General features: G+C 38.3%; 1 protein-coding gene and 2 pseudogenes across 3 annotated transcripts in view; all 3 read left to right on the top strand.

Annotated features, from left to right (window-relative positions):
* The window catches only part of SBF2 (SET binding factor 2), a gene marked incomplete at its 5' end in the record, with an annotated part of 353908 nt that overhangs the window by 64620 nt on the left and 282976 nt on the right, over positions 1-6312 (top strand).
* On the top strand, positions 1952-2491 carry LOC106733198 (ubiquitin-40S ribosomal protein S27a pseudogene; annotated as a pseudogene).
* Positions 5763-6312, top strand: part of LOC102468413 (denticleless protein homolog pseudogene) — a 7461-nt pseudogene continuing 6911 nt past the window's right edge.

The raw sequence follows: 6312 nt of genomic DNA, 5'->3' as shown, positions 1-6312 counted from the left end.
GGGGGGGGCGGAAGCCATTGAGGGCAATCATGAATGTCAGGGACAATGGAGGAGGAAGATGGGACATGGCAGAGGGTGGGGATGGGGAACCTAGGATGGCAAAACAAAAGGCAAGGTATGCAGGACACAAAAATTGGGAAATCATTTGCTGAGAACATATATGTTGATGTGCTTGATTGAGCCAATGCACAGTGTATTTTGGATGGAAAATTCATATGTGTGTTGAGATGAGAAAAGAAAAAAAAAACAAATTTATAATAAAAAACAAAGTATAAAAAAAAAAAAAAGGAGGGAGAAGAGGATAAAGACAGCAGTGAACAATAGAGAGGCAGGATGTTAATGAGAAATAGATATGGTTTATTACCTGTTGATGATGACATGTATAGTATTCTCAACTGAACCGGTCTGGGAAATATTTCATGATGGGTGAAGTCTCTTTAATAAGCAAAATGAGAAATAGTGATTGACTGTTAAAAAAATTATAATAATAATTATTGGGAAAAGCATGGAAAAGATATTGAATGATAAAGCGGGGAGATTGATATCTCTGTATTGACTGACATGCATGGCATTCCCTTTTGAAAAAGCAATGGAAGTCAATGTAAAGTTATATGTAATCTAGTGTAATAGAAAGAAGATTATGATGATAATAAACTAAAAATAAATAAATAAATAAATAAATAAAATTAAATAAATAATTATTTTAAAAACTTTTCAAAAAATCTATTCTGTTGGGTCATGACGTATTTTTCTATGTGTTCCTATGCAAAAATGCATCGTGACTTTTCTGACACCCAATATTACTCCATGTTGGCCAGAAGTATAAGTCTGACACCATTTACTTTTCAGTTGTTTAATCTTGTCTCTTATCTAAATGGTAAACACTTGAGGAAGACAATTTTTGTAGTAGGTGACTATAGGGCTTTTTAGTCAGTTGCTTATTCTGAATTTGACTATTTGCTTGAGTTTACTTGAAGTGGATGGAAGAGGTGATGTATGCGTCTGCTTGTCAAATGAGCTGTCTCTGGCCCCCTGGTAATGTAATTCTGTATTCTACTCCCATCTGCCAACACTAGCTCTCACTGCCAGATCTGAAACAGCACTCCTGGGCACCACCAGACAGCAGCAGATCGACTTGGATCATTTAGCTTTAGTTTTATAAGAATGTGTAAATTTGAAAGACTGGTAGGAGGTCTACGTGGGAGACCTCTGTGGGAAAAATCACAAGTCAAGAAATAATTTGAAAAAAATTGTCTTTAGAGGCTGATTTCAGATATCTAATATCAGTATGAATCTGAAGATTCATTTTTCTTTTCTCAAAAGCTTTTAACAATTACTGTTTCTCTACAATTGCTATTGGTCCCTTTAAGTATTCAGTTATCTTTCATTCTTTCTTTCTTTTTTTTTTTTTTTTTGAGACAGGTTTTTCGCTATAGGGCGGGTGCGGTCGCCAGACAGACAGACAGAGACATAGAGACAGAAAGCGAGAAATCACCCCCCAGGGGGGATGGTCACGCCACAAGCCCTTCTCCTCCATTCTCCTCTCGGGATCATGGGCACGCATGCACACACGCCCGGCGTGAGTTTGAAATCACCTGGTCCAGAACGTGAACCGGGTCGACTATGTGGGAGTCCAGCGACATAGCCATTACACTAACTTCTGGTTCCCGGTTATCTTTCATTTTGATCCTTGTTGTCCCCAACCCAGAATCTATTATTATTACGACTTCAGTGATTGGGGGCCAGCAGGTGGCATGGTGGTTGAAGCACTGGAATTATGCAAGATTAACTTGTTTGTGTCCTGGACCTGGCAGCTGGCTTTCTTGCTTTTCCTTTCTCTCTTTTTTCTGGGCAAATTCAAAAAAATAGTAATAATAATAAATGAAATTAAATACAGAAATACTTCTTTTTTAAAAAAAGGACTTCAGGGGAAGCCCCGTGGATTGGCACGGCGCTCTTGCTTTCCGATCCACCATCTGTGGTGGGACCGCCACCAAGATGCAGATTTTAGTAAAAACCCTCACAGGGAAGACCATCACCCTCGAGGTTGAACCATCGGATACAATAGAACATGTAAAAGACACAAGGAAGGAATTCCTCCTGATCAGCAAAGACTGATTTTTGCTGGCAAGCAGTTGGAAGATGGACATACTCTGACTACGACATCCAAAAGGAGTCCACACTTCATCTTGTGCTGAGACTTCATGGTGGTGCTAAGAAAAGAAAGAAAAAGTCTTACATCACTCCCAAGAAGAATAAGCATAAGAGAAAGAAGGTTAAGCTGGCTGTCCTGAAATACTACAAGGTGGATGAAAATGGCAACATGAGCCGCCTTCACCGGGAGTGCCCTTCAGATGAATGTGGTGCTGGGGTTTTTATGGCCGGCCATTTTGACAGACATTATTGTGGCAAATGTTGTCTGACTTACTGTTTCAACAACCCAGAAGACAAGTAATTGTTTATGAGTTAATAAAAGAAATGAACTAACCTTAAAAAAAAGAGGCCTTCAGTGATTGTATGATCAACTATATGCCAGATCCTTTTCTAGAAATATGTATTTTGGTTTCATTTCTAACAAGTAGGTTTTTAGGTATGTTAGCCAAACCCCTTTTCTAACCACTCTACTTCTCCAGGCAAGCAGTTTACTAAAAGACCTAGACGAAGTTTGGGGTGTGTGTTTTTTCTAGTCTGCTTTGTTGAACTAGCTCATTGCATGGGGACAAGGGATGGTGTGTTACTGACCTCTGTAATTTCTGCTTTCAGTTCTCTAATCAATGGGCCTGAGTCTTTAACCAAGTTAGTTTGTTGCTTTTTTTCTTAACTACTTTTCTTTTATTATTGGCCATTGGAGATGTTTATCTTGGTGTTGAAATTGACTCTTTTTTGTTTTCACATGTTTTGTATGTCCTAGCCATATTCTTGGTGTATTGTCAGTGGTTGAGGGTTCTTTTTTAAGTTTTTGCCATAGGGTGTGTGAACTCACTGTAGAGAGAGAGAGAAAGGCAGGCAGGCAGGCAGACAGTGAGAGGGAAGGTGAGAAATCACCCCTGGGGAGATGGCTGTGCTGCAATACTTTCTTCATTCTCCTCCTGGGATTTTGGGCACACACACACACACCTGTTATGATTTTTTAAGCTGCCAGGTCTGGGACTCAAACCATGGTCAGCCATGTGGGAGTCTAGTGCCTTAATCACTAAGCTACCTGCTGTCCTCACTGGTTCATTATTATACCACCCTGATTTGAAGTTAGTTTCTTAAGTTAGTAGATTTTAGAATAAATATATTGGTTTTACTCCTCTTGATTCTAAATGGACAAAGAAAGGCAAGGAAAACTCAGGATTGTAAATTGTGGTAGCTTGGGACCAGCAGCTGCTGTAATGGCTATGTCACTGGACTCCCATGTGGTTGACCGCGGTTTGAGTCCCTGACCCAGTGGCTTAAACTAATGCTGGGCACATGTGCGTGCATGCCCAAGATCCCAAGAGAAGAATGGAGAAGGGATTGCAGCGTGGCCATTCCCCCTGGGGGGTGATTTTTCGCTTTCTGTCTCTTTGTCTCTGTCTTTCTGGTGAGTGCACATGCCCTATAGCAAAAACCTCTCCCCCCCCCACCAAAAAAAAAATTGTAGTTGCTTGATTTTATTCTAAATTCTGCAAGTTTTCCATGTATTCCTAGTCCCCAGATCTTCTAAGCACTGTGGATCAAACAAAGGAATGTTAATAGCCCAGAAGTCTAAGGTCCTGGAACCTAACTATTTGAATCTGCTAAACATTATTTAACTTTTTAAAATTTTAAGTTCCTCCTTTCAACATCTCATGAAATGTTGTAGATATTATAGAAAATAATAGAATAAAATTTAAAATTCAATGAAGTTTTATTTAGTGCCTGTTTGGAGAGAGACATATTGCTAGGTTTTAGAGCAATAAAAATGGAATAAAGCATAATCCTTTGGCTGTTATACCACAGTGTTGCAGATAGCCAATCAGTTGTTATAATCAGTTGTAATGCATATAGACCTTGATGAATGATCAATGCCAGTATAACAAATTAAAAGGACCTTTTTTAAAAAGACTTTTTTGCTATGGGGCGCAGGCATTTACCAGAGAGACAGAAAGCAAGAAATCACCCCCAGGGAGGATGGCTACACTGTAATACCTTCTCCACTCTCAAGATTTGGGACATGCATGTACCCAGCAGTTTTAAGCCACTGGGTCTGGGATTCGAACCACGGATGACTACGTGGGAGTCCAGCGACATAACTGCTATGCCATATGCTGGTTCCTAAAAGGACCTTTTAAAAGGAACAAATGATGAAATTTTCATTGAAGAGCCGATCTTCGGTCTATACCCTGTGAAAATGCCAAGGTGCTAAGGAAATATAAGAAGTGCTATTGTTTTATCTCATATACCGAAGCATTTCTGTGAGTGAATCGGACTGGATACCACTGAGCCATTTCTTCATTTCTGCTGTTTGCCTGCTTGCCTGTTTGCTCTCTGGATCTGGTCTTGCTGTTAAATCTTGATCTGGATGCTTGGCTCTAGGCACACTCCTGTAGTGAAGGGCTGATTTCAATGATTTTTCAAGGCAAAAGTTTTCCCTGCGTATGTTTTATTTTTGATAATTAAATTAATGAAAAAGGATTTTCTTCTCTAGCCTGCTTATTAGTGATTGTTACCTCTGAAGTTCCAGGGAAACATCCATTTTGCTATTATCTAAATACATTTAGGCTGAGCTTTTGCTGTGTAGAACATTTTGTTCTATTTTGCTGTAATTTTTTTTTCAAAGGACAGATAAACAGCCTAACCCGATTACCATCTCTGCTTGCTACTTTTAACAATAATATTTAGCAGCGAGTGGATATTCTGCCAATGCCTTTCTCAGAAAGGCTACATTAAGTAAACAAACAGTAAATATTCGGGTTGACTGATAGATGATAGAATTTAAAGTTAGCCAGCTGTCCATATCAAGCTAAAACATTGTCTTTCAGTTTTGGTAAATAATGCTCATCTTGTTTATACAGGTCTTATCAAAAACAGTGTTAGCATTTCATACCAAATATGATTGTATGATGCTCCTGAGAGCTAAAACTAACAAATTCTGAACTGCTTGAATCATATTTCACTAGTTTTCTTTAGATGTATATTTTGATTCATTTCCAAATCACAAGTTGTTACTGTGTCCTGTGTTTTGAAGAATGATGGCTACTGTGTAGTGTTTCATCAGTCAGCATTTACAGTAAAACTTGGGTTGTTTTGGCCATTTAAATCTCAGCCATGGATTGAATTAGTGCTTGGGAATTTATTTTCATTTGATCTTTGACTGTCAAAGGAGGATTTTGTTACAGGTGTTCTGCGAGGTTTATGTTAATATCTCGTGGTTTCTGTATCAGGTACCACTGCAATTTGAAGTGTGCTTTCCTTTGGGAACTTGATCGCACCACCTGTCTAAGGGTAGGCATTTCCAGGGCCTTTCCTGGATCCAGTGAAGACAGCTACTTCACTGGATCTGCTATGCACATTTTGGGTCCTTGAAATAGTTTCTGAATTATTTTATGTTTAAGTAACAACCACACATCATTGGAATTGCCAGAAAGACCAATAAGTAAACTCCTACAGGGCAAGGATTTTCTCTTTTCTTATTACAGTTTCAGTTCCTCAAAAGGACTTGGTACATTGTCGTTATTCAGTAAACAAATCAAAATGATTACCATCAATTCCAAGCCCATCATCTGTATTCCCACTCTTATATAAATACTTAAGACATGGGTCTATGCAAAAAATTACCTTCTGTTCCTTCTGCCATGCCTCCCTTTATACCTCAAACTAGAGGCTGTACCATTCGCCGAGTGCCTGCCATTCCCTGTGTAGGTGTAAGTTCCTGTCTAGCTTCTGGCTTAATATGTCTAGTGAGGGGTCCTTATTCTATAGGGCATAGTTAGTTCCATTGTTTCCAACTTTAATTATTAAAATGTTTCCCTAATGTTAAGTAAACATTTTTCCTATAACTTTTAAAATGTTATGTTTAATAAGCCTTTTTATCTAGGACAGAATGAATCTCTCCTTACTAACATGGGCTATATTGAGCAAATTATATTTAATATATAGCGTCTGTACAACATTTGCCTGCCTATAAGCAAGAAATCTCTTCTCAGATGGGTAAACTTATGTTTGAAACTATGTATTTATGATGTAAAAATAAGACTCTAGAGAGCTTAACATATGTACTTTAACTTCTTTTTTTAAAAATAATTGTTTTATTTAACTTGATTTATTTATTTAAATTTGACTGGAGAGGGACACAGTGAGAGAGAG

Source organism: Tupaia chinensis, unplaced genomic scaffold, assembly GCF_000334495.1.
Source record: "Tupaia chinensis unplaced genomic scaffold, TupChi_1.0 Scaffold141165_1, whole genome shotgun sequence".
NCBI lineage: Eukaryota > Metazoa > Chordata > Mammalia > Scandentia > Tupaiidae > Tupaia > Tupaia belangeri.
This window is presented reverse-complemented; position numbering and strand designations above follow the sequence as displayed.